General features: G+C 40.2%; 1 protein-coding gene and 1 long non-coding RNA gene across 3 annotated transcripts in view; both read right to left on the reverse strand.

Moving 5' to 3' along the window:
* The window catches only part of CRADD (CASP2 and RIPK1 domain containing adaptor with death domain), a 187092-nt gene that overhangs the window by 148689 nt on the left and 18481 nt on the right, over positions 1 to 19922 (reverse strand). The gene's annotated exons all lie outside the window — the stretch shown is intronic.
* On the reverse strand, positions 3327 to 16351 carry LOC106727942. The gene is made up of 3 exons (XR_001364178.1): positions 16243 to 16351; positions 6673 to 6817; positions 3327 to 3371 (listed from the first exon to the last, which is right to left on the reverse strand). It is a non-coding gene; the product is annotated as an uncharacterized LOC106727942 (long non-coding RNA).

Here is a 19922-nt window from a genome sequence, read left to right on the forward strand (position 1 = left end):
TTTCTGAACTTTAGAATTATTTTATCAAATTCCATACAACAATTAATCCCATTGCAATTTTTGTCTGAATTGCATCAAATTTTAGATTAATGTGGGTGAAAGTCATATTGATATATTTACTATATTGACACTTCTCATCAGTCAACATGATGTTTCTCTGTTTATGTGCCTCCAGTGAATTTGGAAGTCATCTTCATATATGTCCGACCCAATTCCTACATATTTTATAATCTCCTTTATTTTTCAATTTTACCCATGTCTATGCTACCATGTTTCATTAGTTCTAATTACCAACTGTGGCTAACTGGCATAGTTTTTTTCTTGGAAGGGATGGAGTACTATCTGGAAGAAAGCAGCTAAATATCACTGTTTCATTAACTTAACAAGCATCTATTTAACTCATATATACCAAGCACTGAATATTCAAACAGCGATAAGACACTATCCCTATCCTCAAAGGTTCGAAATCTAGGGAGGGAAATAAGCAGGGAAACAGGCAAGCATAATATAGCAAGGTAAGTTCTGTATTAGAGGAGAACCCAGGAGAAAAACAAAAAGCCCTCCTCCAGGAGTAGAGTACTGTCAGGAAAAATTTCCTCAAGAACTGACCCCAAAGTCCTGAGGTGGGTCCCAATTTCACCCTTGAACATGCCTGGCAATGAGTAGGTACATCTAGAAACTACATTAAGTCTCCCAGACTTAATGAATGCCATTAAAATAGAGTTGAATGTGCTATGCTGTCTTTCATTTCTGAACAACGAAGCAAATCCTTGCAATCTGAAGGCTTCTCCCCTTGGCTTAGCTATCCACGCTGCCTGTCTTGGAGCTGAAGACTGGGCACTGTAGGTCAAGGAGCCGCATTTCCCATACCCGACTCTCCTCAATAACTTCAGGAAAAGGTCATCAAGGTCAAGTGGAGTCATTGCAGCTTCAGTTACTAATGGGCCTGGCTCCAGATCCCTTAAATCCCATAAAGTGCTATCACTTATTTCCATAGAGGGACATTACTTTTTGGGAGAAAATGGTTCCATTTCATGCCTAAAATGATAACAAAGCAAACAAAAGCAGAACTTCTATGTGTCTCCTGGATAGTGATAGGTTCTGGTACCCAAATAAGAAGACCTAGCAAAACCCAGAGATTCCCTGCTTAGATGAACTATCTACCATTCCTCCTCCGTTCAGTATTAACTGTGGAATCACTGCACAACTACAGAGTCCTTTACAGAGTGACCACAGGAAGCTGTGCATGGAGGAAGGGGGTGAGAATACACAGTCACTTGTGTTATTCCTGAAGAGACCCCAGGGATCTGTCCAGTTAGTCAGCAGCACATCTGGAAAGAATTCACCTGTCATGAACCCGGCTTGCTCAATAGCAAAATAAGTGAAAACACCACAAAATGCTCAATCATAGTGATCTTCTCAATTGCTCACACTAAAAGTTTTCCCACCTGAGCATCATAAATGAAACAAATTGCTTAATAGGATAATAAGAGTTGTTGCTGAAAGATGCAATCACAAAATAAAAGGACCTTTCAAAATCTGAATATAGTTGGTGATTATCCAGGAATGGCATGTAAAGAAGAGCAATTCCAAGGTTCCTGCTTCTTTGTGTTATCATGAAACTGAGATGGCCAAAGATTACTTTCAGTTACAACAGACCTTCCTCAGTCTTTGGCAACACCTCTATTCCTTTCTGGTAACTACGGTAATGTAGTACACCATCCAGTTTATCATTTTAATCTCAAATGCCACAATTCACAAAGTTGCTACTGGTGATATGATTCATGATATGATAAGATTCACAGCAGAAAAAAATAACAACTTGCAGTAAGTAGTCCTTTATACTTCAATTGTCATGGCGTGTATTTATCCGAATAAGATTTTTGCCTCATAAGAAATGCACCCTTCCGAAAAGAGTACTAGTAAAGCCTGGTTCTCTAATAAAAAATGCAAGACCTGAGAAAAATCAAATATATCTAGTTAAATATAAAATTACATTTATTGTCCCAAATAAAAAATGCATAATCTCAAATAAATAAGCCAAACAAAGTTGAGAGTCATTAAGTAGTTAATTCTTTACTTGTTACCAGTTCAAGAACATTAACCACAAAAACAATTAGAGCTGCAAACTTTAGAAACATTCAGATGAACTCAGTAGAAGAATTACAGTTGTTAGAGTTAGCCCTGGGTTTGAATAACATCACTAGGATGTTTTAGCTTTGAGACGTTGGAAATATTCATCTCTCTGAGCTTCCTCCTCTGCAAAATGAGGAAAGTACCTACCTCACTGGGAGAGGTTTTTGAGTTAAGAGAAATAGGTATACATAAAGCCCAACAATGGATAAAACAGAGGAGGCACTCCTCCACACAGCTAGTTCCCTATCCAAATTCTCTGCACATTAAATGGTAAAAAACATGTCCCCAACTTCTCAACCTTTGCTGTTTAACATATCAAATTCTTTCTGTGACAACACACCAAGCTCATTTTTAATTACAGTACTTCATAAGTCAATTCTCCTCTTCAGAAAAATTTGAATTTCTTATGCATTTCCAACCTTTCATTTTCATACTCTTTTGAACATACCATTGCCACCATCATTTCCCAAAGTAGTTCATAAGGGATGTGCAAGGGAGGAGTTGGACAAGGTACAGTGGGGTGGGGGGCCAAGGTACAATGGGGTGTTGGGACTTGAGTCTTTAAAGGCAGTAGTATCCCTAGCCAATTTGGCTCGGTGAATAGAGCATTGGCCTGCGGACCAAAGGGTCCCAGGTTGGATTCCGGTCAAGAGCACATACCTTGGTTGCAGGCTCCTCCCTAGCCTGGGCCCTGGTCGGGGTGCGTGCAGGAGGCAACCAATAAATGTGTTTTCTCACATTGATGTTTCTCTCTGTCTTTCCCTATCTCTTCCCCCCTCCCTAAAATCAATGGAAAAATATCCTCAGGTTAGAATTTAAAAAAAAAAAAAAGTGCCCTAACCAGTTTGGCTCAGTGGATAGAGCGTCAGCCTGCGGACTCAAGGGTCCCGGGTTCAATTCCAGTCAAGGGCATGTACCCTGGTTGCAGGCACATCCCCAGTAGGGAGTGTGCAGGAGGCAGCTGATCGATGTTTCTCTCTCGTCAATGTTTCTAACTCTCTATATCCCCCTCCCTTCTTCTCTGCAAAAAAATCAATAAAATATTTTTTTTTAAAGTAATAGTGGCATCTTGTTCAATTCTATTTTCTTAATTAATCAATAATAGTTTCTTCTTCAAAACAGGACATGCAACTGCATACCTAAGGAGCACATGCAACAGCAGATGACAACCAGAAACTCAGATGAACATTGCCAGTAATGGGTCAGAGGGAACATTGATAGGGAAATATAAGATGCTAATGGAGAGATGAACAAAAATAAAATACATGTTACATTCATATACTCAGAATTCCTTTGTAGTAAGACAAATGTCTAATGTCCAAATCTATTGTAAAAAAAGGCAAGATTAGAAACAATTATATCCTACATGTCTTATCATTTTGAAGGAATATGCTCTCCTTGCTAATGAAGATTAGAGATTTGAAAGGGAGCAAAGTAAGAAGTCTTATTCCTACCCTACAAGTAATTTATATAAGAATCAAAAGCATGAACTTCTCTGGTCCTCAGTTTTTTCATCTCTAAAAAGAAGGTACTGTTTAACAAAACTCAACCTAGGCAATACTCATCAGTAGAAGCTAAAACCACTTGATGGAAAAAAAAATGTTTTTAATAAAAAGAGGGAACTGGATCATGTTCTCTTTTAATTCCAAAACACTTGAATTTGGCTTGGGAGTAGTGCCCTCAATCACACCTAAGACTACCTGTGGCAGACCCTGTTCTTTGAGCTAAGGAACCCAAAACACAACCTCTATTTCCAACCTCCTCCTTCTGTACTGTCTCCATTCTAGATACCGGAAGAGCAAACATTCCCTTTGTAGCCTCCCTTGCAATGTGACAGTTCTGGCCAATGAAACAAAAGAGGGGGTGTGCTTGGTCCTATTTCTGGGATGAATACTGCTTTTCCTGATAAAAGTGACAGCCTCTTTCCCCTTATCTTCCATCCTTTCAGATACTGTGTTGATAGCTGCAGCTATCTTGTTACCACAAGAAAATGAAAAGCCAAGAGAAAAGAAGAGACACCTACCCTGATGCCTTTGAGCCAAAAAACCAATACCAGATGCAGTTGACACCAGGCTTGTTATATGATTAAAATAAATCCCTACTTATTTTGCCATTGTCAGTTTGTTTTTGTGTTTTGTTTTTCCACTTGTTGCCAAGCACATTCCTGATACACTGCTCACCAGATTCACTAGGCTTAGAGTGAATATTTCTGAAACCAAGAATGCAACAAAGCTCTTCAACTAAAAAATCTATACTAATAAAAGGGTAATATGCTAATTAGGGCGGATGTCCTTCTGGACAAAGCGGGGCCAGAGGGAAGCCGCTGGTCCCGGGTGCCTGCTGACGGGGCCAGAGCAAAGCCGCCCAGGTCCCAGGGTGAGCTGCGATCACATCTACAGTGCCCTGGACCAGAGAGCCCACAATATCAACCTGGCCAAGGTCACCCAGGGCAAGTGCTCCACCTCATCGTGACTGACCTGGTGGCCCAGGGCCTGGACATGTCGCTTCTGGACAACGCCATCAACTTTAGCTGCCCAGCCGAGGGCAAGCTCTTCCTGCACCAAGTGGGTAATGTGGCCGGGCTGGCCGAAGTGGCACAGCCTACTCCTTGGTGGCCCCAGATGAGGTCCCCAACCTGCTGAACCTGCACCTGTTCCTGGGCTATGCCGTCACCTTCGCCCGCCCCTACGAGGAGCCCTCAGATGTGGTAGGCGTGGACGGCATGCTGGGCCGGGTGCCAAAGAACATGGTGGACGATGGGGACTGAAGCCTGTGGAACACCCTGGAGGCATCACTGCAGCTGTGGGGCCTGGGCTGCAAAGGCTGACAACGCCCAGCAGCAGTATGTGCGCTGGCGGCCTGCGCCCTCACCAGAGTCCATCAAATGGGCCAAGGAGCTGGACCTCACGGGGCTGGGCCTGTACCTCCTCTTCAGCTTGAGCTTCGAGGAGGAGAAGCTTTAGCGGCTGAGGCTGGTGGACAACATCAAGCAGTACTGCTAGTGGGCGACCATCTTTGAGATCAATGCCTTCAGCCAGGATCTGAGCAGCCAGGTGATGCATCCAAGTGGCAGAAGGACTGCAAGGCCATCGCCAGCTTCCAGCAGGGCCAGGCAGGAGCGGAAGCTTGGGAAAGAGGAGGAGGAGGAAGAGGAGGAGAAGGAAGAGAAGGAGAAGGAGAGAGAGAGAGCATAGAGGACATCTTCACAGAGGCTGTGGGCCGGAAACAGCAGTAGCCAGGACCTGAGTGGGGAGCCAAGAAGTGGAAGGAGGAGGCCCGGCTGCTGGACCAGGATTTCTATGTTCCCTATGGGCCCAAGGACTTTGACAGTGAACAGGGCCTGAGCGTTGGTAAGGATAGAGGCGCCTTTGAGCAGCAGGTGGCTGGCACTCTCCTGGACCTGATGGGGGACAAGGCCCAGAACCTGACCAGGGGCCAGCAGCAGCTCAAGTGGGACCAGAAGAAGAAGCAGTTTGTGGGACACTCAGGACAGGAGGACAAGAAGATCAAGACAGAAAGTGGTCACTACATCAGCAGCTCCTACAAGTGGGACCTCTACCAGAAGTAGAAGCAGAAACAAAATCACCATAGGCTCAACGCCTGAGCCCCAGTGGGCCGCCAGCAGTTGGCCCTGTCGGAGGTGTTGTTTTGACTGGATCCAGTCAGGGCATGTGCAGAAGGCAACCAGTTGATGTGTCTTTCTCACAGCCATGTTTCCCTCTCTGTCTCTCGCCTTCCCTTCTACTTTAAAAATCAATGAAAAACGTCCTCAGGTGAGGATTAACAAAAAACAATATGCATACATACACACATATACAAAAATATATGGATATTGGGGGACTGGAGGGCAGGGCATCCTTCCAGACAAAGCCACGGTGGCAGGGGCCAAGAGAAGCAATTTGGGGTGACCAGGCCGGCAGGGGAGGACAGTTAGGGGGAAAGTTTAGAGGAAAAGAACATAAAAAGTGAAGTAAACTTCAGAATCCATTTATGTCATATTCTATAAAATCAACCCTTTGTCTGTTTTCATCTCAGGATTGAAATTTTGAACACCTGAACTCTCTAACCCTAAATAGGCAGCTGTCTAGCCTCTGCTCGAATTATGTATAATGATGAGGAATTCACTAGCTCTAGACAGAGCCCGTACTATCTTTGGACAATACTTTTAGAAAGGTCTTCCTTATATTAACCTGACATTTATATTTGTCTTCCTCTACCTTCTGAGAAATACAGAAGAGAATAGAATCTCTTTTATGAATGCGAGCCATCCAAATGGTTGAAAACAGTTGTCATATCACCTCATCTGCACAGTGATGTTCACCAATTCCTTCAACCTTTCCTCATGAATGAGGCAACAAATTCTAATGCTGCACCATCTAATAATGCCAGACAAAAAATGTAATTTTAAATTTTCTAGTAGCATAGTTGCCACATTTTTTTAAAGGGGGAAATTAATTTCAATAATATATTTTCTAATATGTCAAAAACATTAGTTCAACAAACACTCAAAATAAAATAAATAATGAGAGATTTTACATTTTTGCTACTGTCTTTGAACTCCACTATGCACTTCAGGGCATAACAATTTGTAGTAGTCACATTTTCATTGTTCAACAGCTGCATGTAGTAGAAACTACTGTATTGGATAGTCCAGGTCTAATGGAAGAACATATGCTCTTTTCTGTAGAGGAATAACAGGTAGTTAATCAGATAAATTGGCAAAATACTACAGTGCTAAGTTTCTCAATCTAGAGTACTGCACAGACCTATTTTGAAGGACTGCAAGGGGGAATTACATTTCATGGACCTCTGAGACTATGGCTTTGTACTTCCAGAGGTCAATGTTCCCCAAGTGAGAAACTCTCTTCAAAAGCAGCTTTTGTTTTTTAGCTTATCCTCAAAATAAAAACATACAAAAAATATTCTATTTTGTATAGAATTTGAGGAGCTCTAAGATCCCACTTTGAAAACACTGCTGGAGCAGAATCAGGTCTTTATTCTCACCTCAATTCTGCCATCGAATTAAATTATATATATATTTATATTTCCAGGCCACTTTCTCACTAAACAACACTGTTCTAAATATTCACAAACCATCCTTCTAATAATCCATTCTAGAATTATTTCTATAAGTAGTATAAAGTTCCCTCCCAGTCTATGGTTTTTTGAACCGTATTCCTCACTATTGGAAATCAGGATTGCACTTACCTACCTTCACAATTCCAACATTTTTCCACTCATCAAAATTTCGTAAAATAAAACTTAATAAATGATCTTTGAGTTTTTTCAGTGCCCTTGAATAGAGTTCTTCTGGATCAAAAATCTTAAACTCATTTTGAGCAACTACTAGACAGTCTTGTACAATATGTTCAACTTTCACAAGCTTTAATTTCATGTCACCAATAATTTTTCCTGTTCAGGATAACCATTCCTATCTTTTATTTACTCATTTTAAAAGTATTTGTTGGGAATCTACTGTATATGTGAACACAATAGAAATACAGGTAAGACATATGATAAGACAAGCAAAGGCAGTTTCTGCTTGCGAAGAGCTGACATTCTCATGATGAGTGAAAAACAAACAAGCTAATAAATAAACAGGAGAATTTCAGGTAGTAAAGATAGTAATACAGCTAACATTTGAGAGCATATTATATGCCAGATACCCTTCTAAATATTAGATAATTTAATCCTCATTATAACTCTATGAAATATATATAATATATTTCATATCAACCACATTGTATAGCTGAGAAAGTTGAGAAACAGAGAAATTGTGAGAGAGTTCCTGGTGTACTACTATAGTCTGGGAGGTCAAGAAAGGTCTCTCTGAGATCCTATGTGCTGGGTCTTGAATGAAGCACCAGCCACACACAGATCCAGAGGCAAAGTGTTCCACAGATCCAGGGCAGATTGTTCCAGAGAGAGGAAACACCAAGTGTGAAGGCCTTTGGATGGGATGAACTAGGCAGGATGCATGGCAGCGGGGAAGGGGGGAGGCTCTAGGAACACAAAGAAATAAAATGTAGCTGAAACATAAAGAGGGAGTAGACAGCAGTAGGAGGTGAAGTTGGAGAGGTGAGAGCAGGAGCCAATTTGTGATAATGATGAGTCTGTATTTTATTTTAAGTACAGTGAAAATCCATTGGAGTATTTTAAGCTGATGAATGACATGATCTGACTTATATTTTTAAAAGATTCCTGTAGCTGCTATGGGGAAATATAGGAGGAAAAAAAGAAATTAGAGAAAACAGGACAGAAAAAATGGAAGCCAAACAGCAGTTGAGTACTTCTAGCTTCTCTCTGCCATCTGTTAACAGTATAACATCAGCCCAGAGCAACAGGCTTGTTTCCCTTTGCTTCTTGGCCTGTTGCTTACTGATCCTGCTGATGAAGTCACTTGCTCTAGGTTACACTGAGAACCAGAGAAGAGTCCAGGACCACCCTTCAGATCCTTTGGCTTCTGATTCCAACCTCCAATCAAACAAGGGAACATATACAAACAATTGAAAGGTAAGAAAAGCAGAAAACAAGGGCAACACAGTCAGTGATCATCTTCAGCTGCTGCTCAATTAAACCCAAATTGTACACAGCACTTCTCTCTATAAACAATTCACAATTAAAAACCATGGGTTCAAATAATACTTGAAGTTCTGGAAGTTATCAAAGAATGCTCTATTTCGCTGACTGGTGTAGCTCAGTGACTGAGTATCAACCTATGAACCAGAAGGTCACAGTTCAATTCCCAGTCAGTGCACATACCCCAGGTGGAAGGAGGGAGGGAGGGAGGGGCTGGAGGCAGCCAATCAATGACAGTCTCTCATCATTGATGTTTCTATCTCTCTATCACTCTCCCTCTCAGAAATCAGTAGAGTGTTTGTTTGTTTGTTTGTTTGTTTAAAGAATGCTGAATTTCTCACTGAAAAGATTAATTATTCTAATGAATATCTAAGCATTCTGAGGTGGACTATCTGCAAACACTACCCACTAATTCCTCCTATCTGCTTACCTGCTACCTATCCCATCAAGTTGCGTTCACTTCTCTTCCTTTGAATATGGCTGGTCTTGTGACTCCCTCTGAGCAACAAAATGTAGCAGTTATGCTGTGCCAGTCCAAGATCTAGAGAGAAGTGGTATCTTCCATATTCACACACTTGTTACTGAGCCACTACGCTATAAAGAGGCTAGTCTAGATACTGGAGAAAATTCTCTTATTTTCATAAGAGAATGAAGGTGTCCCAGCCTATAGCTAACATAAGACATGTGGGTGAAGCTTTCTTGGACATTCCAGTCCCAGCCAAGCTCTAAAACTCAAAGCATCTGCTATATTAGTGATACTAGTCAACACCACATGGAAAAGAAGAACCATTCATTTGATCCTAGCCAACCCACAAAATTGTGGGAAATAATAAGCTGTTATTGTTTTAAGCCACTAAATTTTGGGGATAGTATGCTATGCAGCAATAGATAAGTTTTTAAAATATATTTTTATTGATTTCAGAGAGGAAGGGAGAGGGAAAGAGAGCTGTAAACATCAATGATGAGAGAGAATCATTGATTAGCTACCTCCTGCAGGCTCCCCCTGAGGATCGAACCCACAACCCAGGCGTGTGCCCTGATTGGGAATCCAACCATGACCTCCTGGTTCAGAGGCCAATACTCAACTACTGAGCCAAACTGGCTGGGCAGCAATAGATAACTTAAAAATGTGTGTATTGTTGATTCTGCAGGCCCTTTGTAAACATGAATGCAATGTGAAGATGCTAAACAGATCAAACCAATCAGAAAAAAACCCTAATGAAGATACTTCATTATTGTTTAGTTTCTTCAGGAATTTAGCATTGCTTCTTCTGATTTCTAGGCATATGTATTTATTTTACATTACAAGCTGAAGTACTGATTACTCATTTCAATTAAGTTTAACACATTTTTAGTAAGACTCTCTTATGTACTAACATGGGTAAATAAAAGCTAAACTAGACACAAGCTCTGACCTCTAAGAGTTTATATTCAAGGGAAAGAAATACATGTACACAAATACTTCCAGTTGAAGAAGAATGTGTTTATGTGATAATCAAATCATGTAAATATTAAGTACAATGGAGGAAAGGGATCATTCATGTGGAATTTCAATAGTTCAAGACAAAAAGCAGAATATTCCACATGGAAATATGAACAAGAACAAAGACAAAAAAGTGGAATATAGTACAGAGTATTTTTCAAAAAATGGCAAGTTTTCCTACAACTGAGACCAGGCATGACCTAGCTATTCTGGTCTGAATGAATCATCCCCTGTGTAAGCCCTATTATAATGTTTATCACATGGAGCAAGAAAGAGGGTGGTTTGAAGGGCCCAAGTTGTAAAATGAGAACCTGATGTCATGTGTTGAAAAAGATAATCTATAAATGTATCATGTACATTTTGATTCTCTTTTACTCTACTTTGCAGGCAGCCAGAAACATCATCTGTTCTCCACTTTGCAAAATCCTGCTCCTCTTTCTGGGTTCTTCATTCACTCATTTATTCATTCAACCATCTTTTATTGGGTACAAGCTATTTTCCAAACATTGTTCTAGGTGCTAAAAATACAATGATGAATAAGGCAGATAACAGTCCTTCCATCATGGAGATAAATAGTAAGGAGAGGTAGGAAGTAGATAGGGTGGGTGGTCAGAAAAGGCTTGAGGAAGGCATATTTGACCAGCGATCTATTGAAATGAGAAAGCTAACCATGGGGATATCTGGGGAAAGAGCATTCCAGGCAGAGGAAGAAACTAGTGCAAAGGTCTTGAAACACCTGCATATTCAAAGAAGGAGACTTACAAGTGAGGTTAAGGAGGTAGAAAAGGAGATGAAGCAGGGACCCAGGTCACACAGGTAATGGCCTATAACTTGGATTTTATGTTTTAAGTATAATGAAAAACCCATCTCCTTATACCCTTTCCCAGCCCCAACCCAGCCCCAATAGCTTCTACTGATCACTTCTTATACACATATCACCTATATTTTTATTTTCCACTCAGTCTACATTCCATTACATGGGTTTCTATTCATCTTTTATGCATCAGTCCAATTTCCTCAACTATGTCTCAAGATATAGGGCAAGAATTCTGTCTTACTATCTTTTGCATTCCCAGGTTCTGGTGCTCGATAAATCTTTTGTAAGGTGATAATGGTGATGCAATCCCTTCGAGTCCTTTCCAGCTGTAAGATCTGATTCCTTAGAACTCTTTTGACAAATTAGTTTGCACAATGACTTCAGAGGACTGACATCTTTCTTGATATTTTGAGATTTCACTCATGTACTTTTAGAGTTTTCATTCTTTAAATGACTTGAATGAATTACATCAGAGTTTTTGCTTAAATGAAGGTTGTACCACTTGGAATGGGGTCCCCTTACATGAAACTAAATATTAGTATCTGTACTTTAAGCCTCTTGAACCTCAGGAGAGACATAAATTGCTATGAAATAAATGCTATCCTGATATTATCCCACTGTCAGCCAATAAAGATGGCCTCAAATTCTTTGCTGTTTCTCCCAGTGAAATGTGGAGAATAATTCCCCTCCTCTGAGTCTGGGTTAATCATAATAAGTTATTTGAGAAATGGGGTTCTGGAACTTATGAAGCTATATAATAAGAAGCCTTGAGCCTTAAGGTTTCTATCCACACCTTTTGGGAATGGTCCCTCTAGATACCCAGTTGCCATGCTGTGAGTAACAAAAGCACACATGGAGAGATCACCTGTCGGTGCTCAGACCAGCAGGCCCAGCTGAGCACCTTCCCAAGAGCCAGCACCAACTGTCAGCCATCTCAGCCCAGGTCTCAGACATATGAGTGAAGAAGCAATCTTAGAAGCGGATCATCTAGCCCCAACTGCCTCAGCTGTGGATCAGACAAACCACCCAGTTCAGCCTTTCCCGAATTCCTAACCCAACAAAATCATGAGCAAAATAAAAGTTATTTTAATCTGCCAAGTTCTGGGTAAAAATGTTGTGGGATTTGGGGTTTGCTTCTTTGTTTTTTAGAGTGTAGAGAAGAAAAGAGAGATACAGATTCAGCGTGGTGGTAAGGCAGTAAGAATAGTAAGAAGCCAGGAAAATTCCTTGGCAAGTGGAACGGGGAAACTGAGATAGGCAGCTAATTCAAACTGGCCTCATCTAGCACCCTGAACCACCTGCCTCCTTCTCCCTTGCAGGACCACTCCCTTAAGCATTGAGCCCTCAGGACAATGAGGTTCTGATCAGCATCAAATAATCTTAGGAACAAAGCCTCAGGTCTATTGACCACAGAAACAGAGATTTGGTCATACTAGAGATAACATCTAGGCCTCAGTATTTTAGCTCCAGGCCTAGAAAATCAACAAGACAAAATGAAGCAAGGCAATGGATGGCATCAGGACCAGATGCAATGACCAATGATCCTAGCACTGACCAATCAGTAGAGACCACCACCCTGACCCATTTTGATGAATCAGCATATTAAAGGACACACTTGGAAAACTGATGAATATTCTATTGAGATCCTCCCCGTAGACCTCCCCTAAAATTCCCCCCTTTAGAAAACATATAAAAACCCTTAAGACAAAGGACCCAGTGCACACCCACACCTTCCTTCTTCGGGTGTATATCTTTGCTTTTTTTCTCCCAAGCTCTAAGAACCCTTCTTAAGCCTCTATTCCTTGTTTCTTGAGTCCACCCAGCCCAACTGGCTCACTTCTTCTGCCTCTATGACTTTCTTTCTAGAAAACCAAAGCAGCTCTCTGAGCAGCTCCCTTGAATTTTCTCTTTGAATGTCATGCTAAATAAACTTCCTCTTGTGCTAGAGTTCTTAGGTCTGAATTCTTTCTTTGCTAAAGTCAAGAACCGAGATTGCTACACCGAGGTCCAACGTTGCTGCTAACATCAGGACAATGTAAACAAGGCACTAAGAAGTCTGGAGGCAGGAAGACCCTGAAAAGGCTGAGATACTTCCCTCTCACAAGGGAAACTGCAGAGTTGAGCATCTTCATGCCATGCAGAGACACAGTCAAATATCACCTAAGATATAAGATTCTCAGTTTTCCCCAATGCCTATCACTATCAGGCCTACCAGCAGCACCAACCTGAAGCCAATTCAGGATGGCTTTTCTTAGTTAAGATAAGAAGTGGAATGAAAGTCTCTATCTCAACAAAAATCTGGAGAAATCTGGTGGGGCAGTTAATGAAGTCAGCCCTGGAAGGTGGGAGTTAGAGTGGTATTTTTCTTTCTCCCTAGGCCAGTTTCCTCACACCCAAGACTCCTTCCCCTAACTATCAAGCCCAAATCCAATGCCTAGACATCAAGATCATCTATCAACTCATTTCCTCTCTCTTACCTCTCTCTCTCTCTAACACAAGAATTCATTTGATCCAAACAATCTATTTGTTGTCCTTCCCCTCATAAAACTCACTCATTCAAGAACTGAATTTGTAAAAGACAGGTGCATAATTCAGGAAACAAAATGACATTGATGAGGATACTGAAGACAAAAAGAGGCCTGAATTTAGGAGAAAAAACTCATTCCATTTTCCATAATAGGTTTAACATTCTAGCAAGGCATCCTGGGAAGATATCTAGGAGGAAGCACTCAGCATCTGCTCTGTCTGGACTAACCTCTTCCCTAGTAATCAAGGATTGCCTGCCTCAAAAACTCAGCCACCCTAGGAGCATGCTCTACTTTACCCACCTTCCCATTATCAATCCTCATGCTGCATGCTATGGTGGAACTCCATTCACTGATAATTCTTATAGCCTGTTGTTAAATGTTCAGAAATTCACATGCATGCCACCCTCTCCTGCCATTTAGATTAAAACTCCTTGAAAGACAAGGGCTCTACCTTCTATTTCTGATGTAATCCTTTTGATGCCTTTTAGAGGCCACAGCACTTGGTGAACACTCAAAAGGTATTATTAACAAATGCCTGAGGGAATTAAGAAACCCAATATAGCCACACTTCTGAATAACAGAGAGAAAGAGCACAATGGCTATCTTGGGGAATGGGAAGAAATTCTTACCCTTGCTTGGCATTACCTGTCAGGTTTGTGTTTCAATGACAAATTATTTCCTTCAAAGAAGATAAAAAAACAAAGACAAGATTGGCTGGAGGGTGGGGGGCAGGCATAAAAATACACAAAATATCTAATGGATGGGAACAAAAAGCAAATGCTCATGACTACAAACCTTGCTTAACTTTTTTTGTGGTTAGTACTCAAATGCTAACATTATCTCATTGCCCCAATACTTAAAAATCTGGAGACTAAACCATGAGGAAACTGTAATTAAATCCTCCTGTGAGTATGCCGAGTACAAAGGAAATTCATCTGTTTGGTTTACCTAATCTTTCTCTCTTATGCACAATATTAGAAATGAAAGAAAAGGTTCGATGGCCCTGGTATGATAAACCTCTTCTGGCAAAATTAAATTCAAAAGAAATGGCAAAGATAATAACATTCTTTCACAGGAAAAGTCTGCCCTGAAGAAAGGCTTCTCCAGCTTTGACTCTCAAAACAATTTTAAAACTCAGCATTAGGTTTAATCTAGCACTCTGTTAAGCACCAAGAAAAGAAAGGTAAACAAAGCTGAGTCCTGTCAGGCAAAGCTATTTTCCAGCCTTTCTCACTCTTGAGTGGCCAGACTTTCTCTGTAAAGGCCACACAGTAAATATTTTTTAGGTTCTGTAGGACACAAGGTCTCAACTCTGCTGGTATAGTGTGAAAGCAGCCATAGAAAACATGTAAACAAATAAGTACAACTGTATTCCAATAAAACTTTATTTACAGACACTGAAATCTGAATTTCATATAATTTTCACGTCATGAAATATTATTCTTCTTTCATTTTGTTTTTGTTTCAACCCTTTAAAAATGAAAAATAAAACATTTTTAACTCACAGGCCCTATAAAAACAGGTATTGGACTGGATTCCACCCATAAGGAATTGACCTCTGCTTTACACGAAAAGCAAGATGGCAAGGTGACGAGAAAAATAGTCAAAATAACTTAGAAATCGTTCCATTTGTTTCTGAAAAGAGAAGGCTATTGTAGAAGAAAGAAGAAGGTAAATTTAAAAAAGGAATAAGGAATGTCCATGAGATATTAAGAAAAGTAGAGCCTGAGAAAGGAGAAACCCAAGCAAAAAGAGATGAAAGTTGGGGATGGGGGTAGCAGTAAAAAAAAGGGGGGGGGCAAGTCTCTAAGGCAGTTGTGGGAAATAAATGGGGCAATAGTTCAGGGGACTGGATGTAAAATAAACCAAAAATGCAGGTTCTTGGGGAAGCCCAGAATCTAAGAATCAAGGCTACTATGTGCACAAAATTATTCTCTTAGCAAAGTACAGTTCTGGAGTTAGAAGTCTGTTGGGGTATATGCATGCTGAAGAGGGTGATTTTCATTTTGTTTTATGCAATGTTCCTGGAAATATCAGCTCAAATGGGGCCAATCTTTAGTCTTAGAATTTAATCACCTCTTTAAAATTATTTGGCCCTGGACAGAGCTGGGTTTCTAGGGTTCAGTTTGCTGTACCCACTCCTATAACTAACCTGTACTTCCACAACTAGAATATTCAGCAATAAGAAAGGCAAGAAACACCTTCCCATGTGAAATTTCATTATTATAACAGTTACTAATAATGCTGACAAAATGAATTAATAACCAGACAGACAAGTTAGAAATTGCCTTAAACAGAGACCAGAACAAATTTTTAAGTATGAATGACTAATGGCTGGTCATTGGTTTAGTGTTCAACAAACACTAAATAGCAACCAGTAAGAAATGCCAAAAAAAAATCACTTTCATGGAAAGTTAAGAACTAAGGAGTTATTAACTGCTGGCTATCCAGGAAAAACTGAAAAATAAGATAAAATTTTTAAAAATTAATGATAACAGTGTAATGGGCTGAATTGTGCCTCCCCAAAATTCCTATGCTGAAGCCCTAACCCACCTTGGAATGTGAATGTATTTGGAGATGGGGGTCTTTAAAGCAGTAAATAAGTTAAAATGAGGCCATGAGGGTAGCCCTAACCCAATCTGATTGGTGTCCTCATAAAAGGAGATTAGGACACAGGAAGAGACACCAGAGATACTCACATGCAGAGGGATGACCAGGTGAAAAAACAGAAGGAGGGTGGCTATCTGCAAGCCAAGGAGGCCTCAGAAGAAACCAAGCATAATGACACTTGGATCTTGAATTTCCAACCTCCATAACTGTACGAAAATAAATTGCTGTGGTTTAAGCCACCTAGTCTTATTTATTTTATTATATTTTATTATAGTAACCTAACAAACTAATATAAATAGTTAAGGTGCTTGGAGATTAAGAGAAAAGTGAGGAGAGCAAATAAGGTCACCACGTATTCATTCATTCAACCAACATTTATTGGCCCCACTAGGTATCTGGCAATGTGCTAGGTTCTAAATATATAAGGATAAAAAATTAAGTTCTTGCCCTAAACAAACTCATAGTCTACTGAAGGACAAAATTCTACCATAATATGGATGTGCTATAAACAGATATATGCTCTTGGTGCTTTGGAAACAGAGGATTTTTTCAGCCAGCTATTAGGGGGTCATGCAAAGCTTCAAGAAAGAGGCAATATCTGGGCTACATTATTTAAAACAAAAAACACTTGACTTTAGGGGGGGAAATGTTTCTTCTGACTATTTGAGTAGGGGAATATATTACTTGAGCTGGAGAAAATAAATTGAGAAGGAGGAGGTTGGATCTGAGAGATGAGGTGTTTTATTTTGGCCATGCTGAGTTAAGGTACAGAGGACCAAAGTGAAGGTATCTAGTTGGGCTGAAGATAGAGATTTAGAGGCAGTTAGCAATGAGGTGGTCATCAAGCCATGGGTGCAGATGGGCTTTGCCCAAGGAGAATGGTGCCAGTGAGAGGATAAGAAGGATTTAACCCAACCTGGGAGAATACAAGTATTTAAAAGGTTAGCGGATGAGAGAAATAGCAGATGGAGAGACAAGAGGAAAACATGACCAAGGAAGGAGGCAACACCAAGAATGCAAGAGAGAGTGGCAATCTGAAAAATGTCCATGGATATAAACAAAGGTCACTGATGACTTCTGCAAAAACAGCTATAAGGGGCAGATGTCAAATGACCACAGCTTGAGAAGTAAATCACTGTTTAGATGGGAGGGCATTCATGAAAACCCAAGGAAATAAAAATTGCCAGAGTCATCTTCTGAGATTGAAGAGAGGGGAAGAGTCAGAAGACACACATATAGTTGCAACAAAAATGGTGGGCATAATGGGGAGGCTTTCATGCTGTCCTTCCCATCCTCTGGGAGCTATTTGAATACAGAGGGGAGAGGAAGGGGAGAAAAATGGCATTTATTGACTACCTAGGGCAGTGGTTCTCAACCTTCCTAATGCCGCAACCCTTTAATACAGTTCCTCATGTTGTGGTGACCCCCAACCATAAAATTATTTTCGTTGCTACTTCATAACTATAATTTTGCTACTGTTATGAATCGTAATGTAAATATCTGATATGCAAGATGTATTTTCATTGTTCGTGACCCACAGGTTGAGAACCGCTGATAGGGGGTAGCAGCTAATGCTAAAAATACTACCTACATTTACACAGCACATTATGTATTAAAAGATTCACCCACCTATCCTCTCATTTAACCTTAATAACTACTCTTGGAGATGAGCAAGAGGCAGCTTTGTTTTATAAATGAAGAAATTAAAATTTAAAGAAAGAAAACAAACCCAAAATAATGCACCTGAGAAGATAAAGGTAGAAGCAGAACTTCTACCTTAGTCTACACTCTTATCTCCAAAGACTTATAGAGCATTTTCATTGAAGCAAATGCTATGTGGCTCTAGGCTAGATCTCAGCTTTCTCATCTGAAAAATGGAAACAAAAATAATATCTATTTCACCCTATTGATAAATGTAAAGCATTTAAAGGGCCTGTCTTCAAATAAGTGCTCAATTAATGTGAGTCATTATTAGCTTAAATGCATAAACAGCATAAACTATGCACTAACCATTCACCCTGTGTATCCTGTTTGGTGAATTTGAATAGCTGTCTAAACCAGAAATCAGAGCATCAGCCTAGAATCCTCCTTCTCCCTCAGCCCAGAGCTCAGTCAAGTGATGAGTACTTTTAACCCAATGCTTTTTACCCTTATTTTCAATATTGTCTCCCTTAAAAAGACTTTTTGGACATTTTTCCCATAATTGCATCCCTCCCATTAAATTTTAAACTATAACATATATGATTATTTTCTGTAGCCCTTTGGAAGACCACAAACAATTGTAATAGCTAAGATTTTTTAACACCACTTCCCCAGAACCAATTTTGGCCCCTATGGGCCCATATCCCCCATTGAGAACTCATATACTAATTCTTCCTCCAAAATCTTTCTCAGTCCCGTTCCCCTTTTCTCTATCCTCAATGTCAGTGCCTGTCATCACCATGTTTCATCTGAATTATCCAACAGCTTCTAACTGGGTTCCTTGCCTCATTTTCACCAGCTTCCCATCCATATGTCACTATAGTGAGCTTTCTAAATGCAAGTCTGTTCATGTCACTCCCTTTCTCAAAATTCATCAGTTGTGCTCCATTTCCTGTTGGACCTTTACATGGCCCACATGAGCAATCCTGGGCTGGATCCCCCAGCCTTAGCTGCTGTCATCCCACGCCACCATGCTCACAGCACCTCCATGCCTTGGCACCTTCTGTTACCTCGCTTAGAATGCCCTTCCCCTTTGCCTTCCTAGTGAACTCCTACTTACCCTTCAACACTCAACAAAAGATATACACATTCTCTTTAAAGCCTTACCGATACTGTCTTCCCACAGGCCAAGTGGAGCCATCACTGTTCCTTTCACATACCTCTCTGTGTCACACTCTTCAGTCACATCAAATGATAATGAGGACAACTAACATTCAGTGAATGTTGAATAGATGCCTTACTCTGTTGTAAGCACTTCACATGTATCATCTCATTTATTTGGAGCACCTTTGAAGGTAGGGATCATACCTTATTAAGTTCTGCCCTGTTTAACTGGCACATAGTAAATATTAAATAAATGCTTGCAGGAAGCAAAGTTTTGCAGTTTCAGGTACTGTGCTCTTTCCAATGACTTATCTGTCACCTCCTCCTACTTCCTATAGTGGTTTATAGTAGCTACCCTAGTAACAAGAAGTGAGGAGGATGGGATATGATTATTCCACCAAAGGTTTTAACAGTTCCTTTGAAATACACTCTGATTAATTGAAAGGGTCATTAGAAATGCCTTTCTAATTGCAAGGGGGGAGGGGGAAATCTAATCTACTATCCAGAACACTTACATTTTTATAAATATAGTCCATTTGGAAGGATATAAATTTATTTTAAAAAGGCACAGGTAGAGGCTTAATCACCTACAGTCTAACTGCTTAGGAAAAATAATAAAGAGAAAAGATTCAGAGTCGTAATATTTAAAAGCATTTAAATAGGAGACATTGAAAAAAATCAGGTTATGTAATATCTAGTGAAACACTTTGAAATAGAATACTCATAGAAAACTCATAGAAAGATAAACAGAAAAGAAAAAGAAACAGCTGAGTGAAAAATATTCCTCATAGTTCCTTAAGAGTCATTTGGAGAAGGTCATTTAAGTCCAGTGCTCCCCACCCCAGCCTCTGCAAACTGAAATAGCAACTAGTCTTGGAAATAGCAACTAGCCTTGGTAATAATTTGAAAAGACTACTTCAAGATGATTCAGGAAGTTTTACTCTCTGGAGAAAAAAAAAATGTG

This window comes from Myotis brandtii, unplaced genomic scaffold (genome assembly GCF_000412655.1).
Source record: "Myotis brandtii unplaced genomic scaffold, ASM41265v1 scaffold504, whole genome shotgun sequence".
Taxonomy (NCBI): domain Eukaryota; kingdom Metazoa; phylum Chordata; class Mammalia; order Chiroptera; family Vespertilionidae; genus Myotis; species Myotis brandtii.